The following is a 13632-nucleotide window of genomic DNA, read 5'->3' as shown; positions in this document are numbered from 1 at the left end:
TTTTATTCTTTTTTTTCATTAAACATTTTAAAACAGGAAAGGAAAACCATTTGTCAGTTGTGTAAGCAATCCGCAATGCACTAAGGTTCTCAAATGTCCTTGTTTCAAATTACCTTATTGCAAAACTAAGTAAGTCACAATTTAATATTGAATAAACTTAGAATGTAAGATTTGCGACTAGACCTATTTTTTTAAAAAATCACTTCTTCCATCTTCCCCTTCTCAATATTTTATTTCTTCTTGGTCTATGTGGGTTAATGTCTTTTCATTTACATTTTCTTTTCCCATTCTTCAAGGATCCTGAAAGACTGATATGTTTTATTTCTTAGGAGTTGGCCAATGCAGTGAGGAAACATTTGGAACAAATATTAGTGTTTCTAAACCATTTTTTCCCCTGCCCTCTCCCCGCATGCATTTTGTATTTGACCACTTTTTGGTACATATGTCTCCTCCTGATCCTATTAGACCAAAGAGGAAAAATTGAGCCTCTCCCGCTACTTTCCCATTTGCTACAGTGTCTCTAATTTTTACTTTTGACACATAAAATGTTACTTCACATGTTACTGGCAAGGTAATTTTGTCTTCTTCTTTAGTTTCTCATTGATTATAAGAGCCTATATCCTTCTGGCACAAGGTAAACCCTTTCCTATTCTAGAAATTCTGCCTACCCCAGTTCTGATGTGAAGGACTTGGGGGGGTCTGTGGTACAAGACAGAAAAGGTAAATGGGGCAACATCAGGAAATGACTTTTAACATCACAGATATCACAACATTAATAGACTATTCAGTATTGAACCTAATGCTTTAAAGAGATACTATCCACAAACAACTAGTGTTGGGAAGACAAGAAACAGAGAGGAATATGTTATCTGGGTTATTAGTTATCCTTTTAAAATTACTAAATGAAAAGGAATTTTAAAAATCTGCTTTTCTTTTCTTCATTACCTGCTTAAGATTTACTTGTTTAGCCTTTTTCAGTAACTGGGAGCATGAGAGTAGCCAGTTTGGTTTCACTTTAGCTGCTAGTCAGTTTCACTTTTTTGCACTGGCATGAAGATTTTATTTTGGGAGTTCAACAATACTGCATGGAAATGTTTCAATTTTAAAATGAGCCAGTTCCATTTAAATGTGAACAAAACATTGCAAAAACATTTCCATACAGAATATAAGATATTAGGTAAACATAAATTTAGGCCTAAAAGTAATCAACTGTGCTGACAAGCGAAGTTTTGGCTTTTGCATATCATACTTCAGCCTCTGCCCTATTCTTTTTCCCATAGAAATCAACAGGAATTGTGCCATTAACTTCAATGGCAGAAGCATCAGGTCTCTACATCTATGATATGCAGAAAAATATTTCCACATGCAAACTAACCATCAGCTCATAAAACTTAATGCTCAGCTAAACTTGTTTTCCTTTCCAAAGCATAAGATTTTCTATATTTCCCTTTTCATGCACTTTTAACTGATAAATGCCCCCCCACACACAACATTGCCTGTGTGCAATTAGAATGAGTCTACATACCAGCTTTTATCATCACCTTACAGATCTAGAGATGAACAGCTTCTCTAGACTACTTTTTTTTTTCTGCACTCTCCCCCATCCACCCAGTCTGATATTTTGTAAATTTTTAGGTCACAGTTCAGCAAAGTAAGTATGCACAAACCTAACCTGAACCATTCAAATTGACCCATTGAGTTCAATGAAATTACTTGTGTGCTTAAAGTTATCTACATGCTATCCTGATAAGTCTGCTTTGCAATGGAACACACTTATAATGAACTGTGGTCAAGTGAAAATGTTTTTAGTGAAGCATAATCAAAGTGCCAAATTATTTCACAATGGATGAGGTTTTGGAGGTGGTTTTGGATGAGGAAAATCTTATGTCTCTCTTCTACTAACTACAAATAGCTACTTCATGTGCTTGTGCCAGCCACATACTATATGTGACAGTCCAACAGATACAGAAACTTCATTGTCTTTTCACCATGATGTTATTTACCTAAATCTCCCAAATCGTATACATAATCCTCATCTCTTGAGGATCAACCTCAGTCTATTTAGAAATTGAAATTATCAAATGCAGAAAAAAACCCATCGGTTTTCATTTTCTTATATTCAAACTATATCTTTCTTTCTCACAAGTTGTTCCTCCCTTTTTTACCTTTTTATAATATAGGCCTCCAAAATCATTTGGGTATACACACATATGCATGTGCAAGGACACACAATGAAAATCTTCCCTCCGCTACCCAAACCATGCAGTTTATATCTGTGTAGACATAGGGATTGCTGTACCACACAGAGTTGCTGTACCATGGACTTAATGGAAAAGATTCAGGTTTTTATAGGTTCAGTACAGCTTATGCCTACTCAAGCTTCCTTTTGACAAAGCCAACGTCCAAAAAGCGTATTCAAAGGTTGTCATTAGCTAGTTACGTGAATTATTTTCCTATTTGTACAACCAATGCTTATAAAAGGTTCAGTATGGACCCCTGTAAGAGGTGCTGAATCTTGGTTTTATTTACTATATTATTTACATTTCCTAATATTAAAGATGCATGAAAACAGACAATTTAATTTTAACACCCCCCTCCCTCAGCTCACAGACACTCTGTTTACAGTAGAGCAGACACAGGCACAACACTCTACTGGCTTTTATTATCACCTTACACACCTAGAGATGAACAGCTTCTCCAGACTACTATTTTTTTTCTGCACTCTCCCCCACCACCCAGTCTGATAGTTTGTAAATTTTTAGGTCACAGTTCAGCAAAGTAAGTATGCACAAGCCTAACCTGAACCATTCAAGTTGACCCATTGAGTTCAATGGGATTACTTGTGTGCTTAAAGTTACCTACATGCTATCTTGGTAAATATGCTTTGCAATAGAACACACTTATAATGAACTGGGATCAAGTGAAAATGTTTTTAGTGAAACATAATCAAAGTACCAAATTATTTCACAATGCAGTATGCACATTGCAATTCAGAGTATATCCACGAGCCTCAGACAAGATGAAATTCAGCTTTTGCAGAGGCCCTGTTCAAGATTTATTAACCACGTAAGCCCTACTTAAACCCACAAAATTGTGTAAAAGTGGAAATTAAGTGATGCCTAGGCTTTGTGCTGGCCCACTGCAGATTGCACATCTAAGCTGGGTCTACACTACAAAGTTCTGTCTACAGGAGTCACTGTCAACTATTTTGCCAACAGAACTTCTGTCTACAGAACATGTTCAGACCTAAGAATGGCTCCCGTTGTTGATGCCCTCTGTTGACAAAGAGCAGCCAGACTACCCAGCCTTCTGTCAACAGAACAGCCAAATGGAAGCTCTGCAAACAGGGCTGCTCAGTGGACCAGAAGCCCTCTTCCCCCCCGGCCCCCTGGAGCATCTACACTATTTTTCTGTCTACAGAATGCATGTATAGAGGCACCATGCTTTATACTTTCAAGGAAGAACTCTGTTGGGAAAATGGTAGTGTTCTGTTGACAGATTCTAGACAGAACACATTTGTAGAGTGGACGCTCCCTAGTTTTGTCAACAGAAGGCCTCTTCTGTAGACAGAACTTTGTAGTGTAGACACAGATCTAGAGTAAAATTTAACGCACTGTGATGTTGTTTTGTGAAGAAGACTTTATTATAAGGAGGTTCCATTTGTTCACAATTGGCAGTAGAATCCCTGAATTTTGTTAAGTTTCTGTATACATAATAAAACTTGTCTTAAACAAGCACTCAGAAAACCAGCAATTATCAGTCACTTATCTGTGAATCTTTAACAGACAGGAAAATGATTACAGGAAAATGCATGGGAATACTAAAATGGTTGCTTAAGACAAAGCATTTAATATCTTAGACCTGCTTCTAACTGCAACTTTTACAATACTACTAGATATTAATTTTATATCTGGCACATTCTATCCTGTGTTTTACCATCTGGATCTTTTTATTAAATTATGTATTTCAATCATTTTAAGTTTGATGAATGTTTCTTACCTTCACATACTAAAGATAGATGCTTCATGAACTTCATATAATATTCTGTGTGTCATATGTGGAGTGTGAGAAAGGGGTTATGAAACAAGACCTTCCAGCCTTTTAAATAAGTTTAATATTTCTACAGACTCATAAAAGTAAGTAGAAAAGAACATTTGTAAGGTGGCTTGCATAGCTCTGTCAGAAGCCTCTTGAGGACTTTAGAACATGGAGCTGGATGATTTCTCTGAAAGGTTGCAAATGTTCTGAAGCCATCTCCTGGCAACTGCTCCAGCTACAGGAGAGGTTACTACATAGCTTTTCTCCCCAAGCATAGTAATACTGACATTTATTTTATAAGGTGTCATGCACATATGAGCTACATCTAGAGAGTTTTGTGGTCAAAACTTGTGGACTGTCTACACACAAAATGTATTTTGTTGACAGTGTTGACAAAATTCATCACTTCTGCTGATAGCATTCTGCCTCTCTGTGATGAGGAATAATGTGTTTGTCAACTGTTTCTGTTGACACAAAAGCTGTGTAGATGCTCCGGAGGTCCTCTGTCAATGGACGGGGCTTCCAGTTCACCGGTCAGCTCTGTTTACTGAGTGTCTGGTTGGCCTTTCTGTTGAGAGAGTGGCCAGTCAGTCTGGCTGCTCTCTGTCGACAGAGTGGATTGCTCTTTCGATCTGCTTTTGTGTGTGGATGTGATCTGTCAACAGAAGTTTTGCCAGAAGATCTCTTCCAACACTACCTTCTGTCGACAGATCGCTGTAGTGTAAACATAGCCTTATGGTGCTGTAAATTAAAGAGATAAATAACAATAAGGGCTTGTCTATTCTACCACCCTCCTTCAAAGGAAGGATGGTGATTAGGGTGTTGGGAGTTTACTAGTGAAGTGCTGCGCTGTCTACGCAGCACTTCGTTAACCAAATTCCCCCCTCTGGCAACTTCGAAGCTTTAAACTTCGAACTACTGGCTTGCGTGTAGCTGCGGCTCACCCGCTGGTACTTTGAAGTGCTGGGGCAGCTTCGAAGTCCCTTTACTCCTCAAAATTTTGAGCTATGTAATATACACAGGAACTTAGACATGTGCAACTGACACACAACATACTGAATATACGCACTAGTGGCTAAAAACCTCTTCAAGTAAGTCAGCCTTAATGTAAGCAACCACTGTAAAACAGCTCCTAAGATTTCTGGCACAATCTTGTTCAATCTTTACTTAAAGACAAGCCTCTACTACATGACCAGGGCATGTGTGTCTCTTGGGCACATAGCTAAGACAGTTTTCATTGCAAAAATAAAACATAGGTTCAGAAATTATAATACTGTTTCTTTAAAGTGAGCGTGCCTGTTGTAGGTGTCTTTCACATTAACATTTTTTTTTATTTCCCTTCCGAGAACAGTTTCACTCTAAATGGAAAATGACTACAACCAGAACTCTTGGTTCAGAATTTTCCAGATGTGAAGAAGTGGGTCTGTCCCACAAATGCTCATCTCCTAACAAATTGTTTTGTTAGTCTTTAAAGTGCTACATGACTGCCTTTTTGTTTTGTGAAGATACAGACTAACAGGGCTGCCTCTCTGTGACTATTCAAAACTCTTGGTGAGACAGATAAGCTATCTATATAAGCTTTTGATCTTATGTGGAGCTCTTCTCCTGGTCTGAGAGTTAGTTTCACAGAAGAACTCTGTGTAACCTGAAGTATGTCTCTCTCATTAACAGAATTTGGTCTAATAAAAGAAATTACCTTGCCCACCTTGTCTCCCTAATATCCTGGGACCAACGCAACTCCAACAACACTGCATATAACCAAAACTATCATTACACTGACGTGAAATTATGTAGCATCTTCACCACTTCAGAGTTTCACTATGTCCAAGTTCTCCCAAAATAAGCTCCACCCTAGTCGAAAAATATCACATTACTAGCAAATTTGTCACCTGGACTATCATTCGCCAACAACACTCAAGGCCTTAAAAAGAATGCTATATCTCAAATGCTTGTTTGTCATTGTAGAATAACCAAATGGCTAATGCACCTGGGTAATTGATCAATGCCAACACCCCCAGAAAAGAAGAAAGGCAAACTGATTGCCTTAGTGCCAATTGCTATGGTTGACTTTGATCAATTAACAAAGCTCCATTTAATGATTAGACCTTCCACACGTGTAACCATTATATTTGCACTGTAGTTGGAAGGCATCAACTCTTCAAAATGAGCTAAAGATAGAAGAAAAAGAAGACGTTCTAAGTTAATCTTAGCTGGAAGACATACTTAATATGTCTTAAAATCATCATCTCAAAATATAACACGACACTTATTTTTGCTTGTAATCAATGACCATTTGATGAGCTTGTGCAATTCCTTTCTATCTCCTTGAATGACTGACCTCTTCAGACAAGAAGATGGGATGTCCAATAGTACCATGATTATAAGTCCCAAATTCAAGTGGAGGTTAGTTACAACTGCCAATGAAAAGTCTATTTTCAATATAGCTGTCTGTTGGCATCCATAAAAAGTTCTACTGATCCTCTGCATTTCAGCGGAGCTAATACACCATTCTGGAATAGGGAACACCAAGAGAAATTTAATTTAATTTACATATTTCTTTGTTTTATTTGTCCTTTGCTGGGCAACTGGACAAATTGCATAACTTAAACTTAACACATTAATTTAAACTGCACATAATACAAAGCATCCCCTTTGCCTCATCAGGACAAACACAATAAATATTTCAGCATTTGTAACTAGTCAATGCTTGACCTTAAGACATGTCTTGCACCACCCTGAAGGTCAGTACCATTGGACTATGGTGGATCATCAAAACAAGCTGTTTCCTTATTTGCAAATACTATACTGAAAACACCTTGTATTTGGTCCTGAAGAGTGCACATTTATGGATTGCTAACAGAAGTACTTCAGTTAAACTCCGCCATAACAGGAGAGAGGTAGTCTATACTCAAACCACACAGCCTCGTTCTTGACCAAAAAAGTTTTATTACTTCCAACCACTACAAGCACTACTCTTATCTTATCATCACTGATGGGCCTTCAGAGGGCACAGTGATATACATGGCATAAGAACATAAGCCAAATGGGAGAGACTACAATAGACTCTCTTGATAATCAAATGAAATGCTCCATTTCTACAGAATTACTCAGTCTGACTCAGGGTTTCCACAGAAATGAAATAGGGTTCTTTATCAACTACTGTAAAAATCCTAAAGCCTCTGACAGGGAATTAGGTTCTTTCCATAGAATTTTAAAGTCATCCTAGACAATTTACTAGAGACTGCATCTCTGCTATAGAATTCTGGGTGCTAATTAAAAAATTACATACAAAGATTACCATTCTTCACCGTATTCCCTAGGACTTTCCCCCATAGCTGTATAATAAGTTAACTCCCAGTGTGTATCTCTCACTGAAGTAAATGGTCATCACTCATGCATCTGAGAAGAAAATCTGGCTGTGATGTCTGGCGCCAAACCACTGACGAACTTCATCTGATTAGTTGCAGTCATGGGTTTATATCAATGTTCCCTCTAATCTAATGGAGACGTATGAATGTGCACCCCCAGCAGAAACACAATATCTATCTGTAGGCACTCTGCTAATTATCTGGATGGCATCTGAATCTCTTCTGAGAGGCTGCACAAGCCACAGTGTACAGGAAACACTGGCCTACACATTTATCTCAATGCAATACAACATGGGTGACCAGATAGCAAATGTGAAAAATTGGGACTGGGATGGGAGGGTAATAGTACCTATATAAGAAAATGCCCCAAATATCAGGACTGTCTCCATAAAAATTGGGGCATTAGATCACCCTAAACACAACCAAAATTGGTATTGCCTTCTCCGGAGTGTCATTTAAATGCAACCCATTTTATATAGTGTCTGTCTTCCTCACAGTATTAGTGTTAAAAGTGTTTTTGTTCTCATTAGTTCAGGAAGGAGCCCTGCTATCTACCATGAAAGGTGGATGAGATTCCCCGACGTTCATCTAGATGAATTCCAGATCAGCTCAATTATGTTTCTTACATAAAATAAGCACAACATAAATGTCTTCAATATGCAAAGAGCAACACAAAGGAGGTTTTATATTTCACATTCAGAGTTAGGGCTACATTCTGCCTTCCTTAAATTATGCACAGTACTGTCCTCGCTAACTTATTGTTGGCTGAATTTGTGAGGCCTTACATGTAACTCAATGGAATTTTGCTGTCTTTTGGGTAACAATTTTTCAATGCTGTATCTGATCATTCCAAAATTTCAGTGGACACTGTAGGCATCAGTAGACAGAACCTTATTGATTTTAGCAAAATCTGAAAAACCAAAAGGGAAGAACTAAAGGGAACTCCAAGCCCCTGGTGTTTGGTAAGCAATCCAGAAGCTTCAACTCGGTCTGTAATTGTCTATTAATAAAAGAAAATAAACCAGGCTGATGGCAACCATTAATATCATACTCCCATCACTCCCATCTCAGCTATGCCCATCCTCCCAATACAGTTTAACATACAGCGGAATGGGTGGAGGGCACAGAATCTCTGGCAGAAGGGAGTGCCTTTGGGGAAATTACATGATGCTCCTGAAGTAGAAGGAGCTTCCTGAGGAAAATGAAGGGATGCAAAATAACCCCTGATATGTGCCTGAACTCAGTCTACACAAGCAATAATGTGTGGGACTCTCTAGTTTATGTGGAATACAGGATGGAGGTGGGGAAGTAAAAGTACATCTATCTACCTAAAGCTATGTAACATACCACAGGCATCTGACAAAGCAGGTCTTTGCCCACAAAAGCTTATGCTCCAAAAAATCTGTTAGTCTGTAAGGTACCACAGGACTTCTTGTTGTTTTTGTGGATACAGACAAACACAACTACCCCTCTGATACATATGACAGACAGTGACCTTATAAATAGACACCTCCCTATACTGTAGTATACATTAGCTCAAACATCCAGAGGAGCATCAGACAGACTAAAACTGACCATATCATGCACTAGAATGTATTCATGTGATGTGATTTTAACAGAGATAGGCCCAAATCAAAACCCTTACATCAGCACTTTCATCTTTAACCTATGTTTATAAATAGTCTTATTAGAAGACCCAGAAGATTAGGCAATATTTTGGGTATTTAAAACCCATCATGTTCAGGACGAAGAAATTCTGAGGACTTGTTTCTGCTCCATCTCTAGAGCATGTGCAACATATCCCACTTCAAGAGTGCATCTGAGCCAAATTTCATTTTAAAACAATGCAGTTCAATATGGGCCTAGCGATCACAGAAAATCACTTGGCTTGATTATTACAGACAAGACTGTATATACAGTTTCTTGTCTATGGAGAGAGAATTTCCTATGAACTGAGATTCCAAATAATCAATACTGCAGTTCACAAAAGGACTTTGAAATAACTAATCTAAACACATTGTTCTCTGTATTATGGACTTTCAGTTCTCACTAGATGCCCTTGCACACGTAGCCCTTCCTCACTCTTCGTATGTCCCATGTCATGATTTACTGTATTATAATAACAGAACAGTGATGGAGTTAATTTAAATGCCTGCTTTAAAACTTAAAAAGATGGGAGCTGGCCATTGTAGCAGCCTTTGGATATACATGCACATGGCTACAGTGCAGTGAAATTAAGAGTTACATTCAACCAGATAATCTAGTAATCAACATTGATAATCCCTGAACCCAATTTAATGGCAATTTCTTCAGCTACAAGGATTTCACTTTTGATGTGTTTTAGGATAAAATGTTTAATATTGGCAGAATTATAATTTTACCTCTTGAATCTTTTTTCATGGGAGGGGAAGATTTTATGGCACTAATCTGAGGCCTGTTTTTCCCATCTCCCAAACACCAGAGGAGGGGAAAAATAAAAGAGTGAAACAGAAAGCACAGAAAAAAAATGTAGGTTTTTTTGCTAGAAACATATTAATATTAATTTTTCAAGAAACCAGAGAAAAGTTAATTATCAGAAAATAGAAAAATTGACAATACTAGTAGAAGAAAAACAAATTTAAAACCCATGTGTAGATATAACTCTGAATACCTTGATCCCAATCTTACCTCTACTTTATCTAATATTCCATTATCATCAATGTGAATTTTGACTGCAGGATTTGTCTCATATTTATTGAGAACTTCAAGTGAAGTCTTAGATTTATAATCATACTTTATAGAGCTAAAAACTTCCAAGAAATTCTTTATAATTAGGAATTCTAAAGTTATTAAAATAAATTTCATTTTCACTAGTTGCCTCATTTCATTATGAAATATCAACCCTTTGAATATTTTGTTTTAACATTAGAGACAAATTAATATCTTGGATGGCCCCTTTCAAGGCTTTGGATTTATTTAAATAACTCAAACTCACATACAATTCTGAAAATAAAATTACAGAAAATAAAACTGAAGGATGTATTCATCACTCCAAAAAGTGTTCATAAGTAATTTAAGAATACATCATATTATGAACATGTGAGTTCTGGTTTTTATGTTGGTCTTATGCTGTGAGACATTAAATGCAGTATGCTACAAGTACAGTATTAATTGCGTTTATAAATTTCACAGTTAGAAATTATAACCAAAGAAACAGAGGTCATTAACAGTTATCTGTATGTATTTCTATTACATCATACAGACTCTTTGCATATCAGCTCATGCCACAAGTAACTACTTATCCCTAATTCCAGTAAAGCCAACTGAATTATACTGTTTATAGTACCACTAGTATTGGCAAAAGTGTATGGCTAGAGATCTAAAAATTACAACTAATTAAATCATTTTCCTTCTAAAAGTAGATTTTCTGGTATTCATTCCTCTTATGTGTTTTCTTTTGACATAAACACACTTTCTCCCTTCCTCCCCAGATAAGCATTTAGATTTATTTAATGTAATAAAAAACCCCACAAAATCTACAATGCATCCTTCACTAAATGTAAGTATCTGATCAATTTTCTTTCAAAAGTTAGTTTTTGTCTCAGCAGCAGTAGCACCAATACTCTTGGCTTGGACTGAATCTAATTCTAAGAGTCAAGAACAAATGCAAAAGTGAAAAAGCCCTTCATCCCTTTACATGTTTTACACCATGCACACGCACACACACACACACGCACATGCACAGATTTCATTGTATGCATTTTTAAATATTTTGACTCAGGCAAGTTGTTTTTTATTATTTTAAATTCCTTTTCCTTACTGCAAATGCTTACAATCTCCAGCCACACAAAATTACCTGTGAAAAACAGTTATCTACCCTCTGCTGTTAGTAATTTCCTCATATATCAAACCAAAATCAGTATGTTATATATTATATATTTCAGAACAAAGCAGGGAGGTACCAATTAATTCCATGGCATATACATGAAAATACTTAGCGGAAACTAAAATATATTGCATACATAGTTCCTAAACAAATGGAATTATTAAGTCATCATTAAAGATATTTCATTGCTTCATATGTTATGGATGATGTTTATTCCAAATAAAAAGACTTATTTAGTATATTGCTCTGCTAAATGAGTCTGTGTGAAATTCACAAGCAAGTATGAAATAACATTAACAGTATATGAGCTATATGCAAACAGAACTGATACAGTATTCAAAGATTTATAAACTAGCTATATAATGAGTTATAAATATAAATATGCAATGTCTTAAAATCATATTTAACTGTTTAAAAACCAATTTGGCTTTCTAAAATATTTCAAAAGTAATTAAAGTAGATTTTTTTTTAAAATCCCAATGTCCATACAAATTGTTTAACTTTTTTTTCTAATGTACTAAAATGCAATAATACAAATTGGAGAGGTTTTTAAATTAATTATTATGTAAAATATCTGATTTCCACAAGGGTCATGTTCCAACTGTAGCAAAGGCTTCAGCTCAGAGAGCCTGTGAACTGGCAAAAATATTTTCTAAGGTAAAAAAATTTAACTTATTTAGTACTAGCAAAGTAAAATTTTGCTTTAGAAGAAAGTACTTATAAATTATGATCAAACTTATTAATAATTTTGTTTTGCATTAGAAATATCAATAACAATTTTGACAAAAAGGGAGGAACATTACAAAGTTTGTATAAAAAATTACCAAGTAGGAAAACCTCTAATTCCTGAGTCTTTGACACATACACATTACTATAAATTAAAGGACTCCATAGGATAAGAATGAACCGTAAGCTGACTTCTGTTAATTGTCTGTTTCCTCTAGTCAAAATGTTTTGTCTTTATACACATTGTAAGCTTTAATCCCAACAATTATCCCTCCTTGTAGACTGCCTCTGCCTATTAGCTTAAAACAACGTGCTTACTAAAGTATAAGTTAAAACTCATAAATACAAATAAGAAATATATATTATGTCTGAAAGATCAGGTTCCTACATTTTATTAAAAGAAATGCTTTCTTGATCCAAATTTCTCTGTTTTCTTTTCTACTGCAGACGTTAAAACATCAACACTTAAGTAACTAAGTTTTAGATTCAGAAGATATATCACCTTTGTTCTAGTTACCAAAATATCTTTCTGAATTTATTCAGAAAAGTTTTTGGTTTTAAATCTTACAACTGCTAAATAAAGGCTGTAAAGCATTTAAATCCTCTGAATACTGAGAAATAACAAACAAAATTCATTTAAGCCAATTATCAGCTGATAAGCTAATAATAAAACTCACCTAAAAGACTTTTTAAAGTATTTGCAAATCTCCTTTGCTTAAATTTTAATCTACCCTTTTGTCACCTGCATTTTAAAGAAATAGTGAAAATGTATTCTTTAGCAAAATATAGGATAATTAGTAAACGTAAATAAAACCCACATGCCCAATCTAGTTCTCAGTGAAATGAAAGGGAGCTTTGCCACTGATTTCAAAGGAGCCAGGATTGGGCCCCAGAAATTTAAAATCACTTGTCTCATGTGTTTATCATATCATCTTATTAAAAATTGGGCGTGCCTACCTTCAGAGACATTCAATGATTTAATCCTTTTATTTTTAGTAGGACTAAGAGAAAAACCCCACTCAGGGAGAAAATCATAAGGCAAGACTTTAGCTATTAGAAATAACATGCATATCTTTGATTTTCTCCTTAGTTTACAAGAACACACAAAAACAATAATCTCCCTTCAACTCGGTTCTACATGTTTCGCAGATTTCTGCTTTTATGTGCACATGGGCTATCTACATGGGCCATACTTTTATAAGTTACTATATCATGCTATACTTAACCGATCACACAGTATGTCCCATATGAAATTCTATACAAGGTCTAAAGTGTGATCCTCGTGTGATTCTTTACCCTGTCATATATGTTGTCAAACTGACTCAGAAAATATCTCACTGCCTTTCCTTACTTTTCTGGCTAGCTCTGGTTCTCTCTCACCTGGAAAAAAAAGCTGCTTCAAAGTTAAATTGCAAAGTATCATTTTGTGATTACTAATCACTGATCTGTATCCTTTTAAAAAAGATATCTTTGTGCAATTTACTAAGATGAAAATCCATTCTGCTTTTTCTTATGATTCCTTTCAGTTTTATAGAAATGATTATGCCAGATCACAAACTTTCAAGAAAAAAATACGACATCACTATAAGTTTTAAAAATCCATTTAAACTGCCTAACTCAATAGCTAAATATTGT

This window comes from Carettochelys insculpta, chromosome 6 (assembly GCF_033958435.1).
Source record: "Carettochelys insculpta isolate YL-2023 chromosome 6, ASM3395843v1, whole genome shotgun sequence".
Taxonomy (NCBI): Eukaryota; Metazoa; Chordata; order Testudines; family Carettochelyidae; genus Carettochelys; species Carettochelys insculpta.
This window is presented reverse-complemented; position numbering follows the sequence as displayed.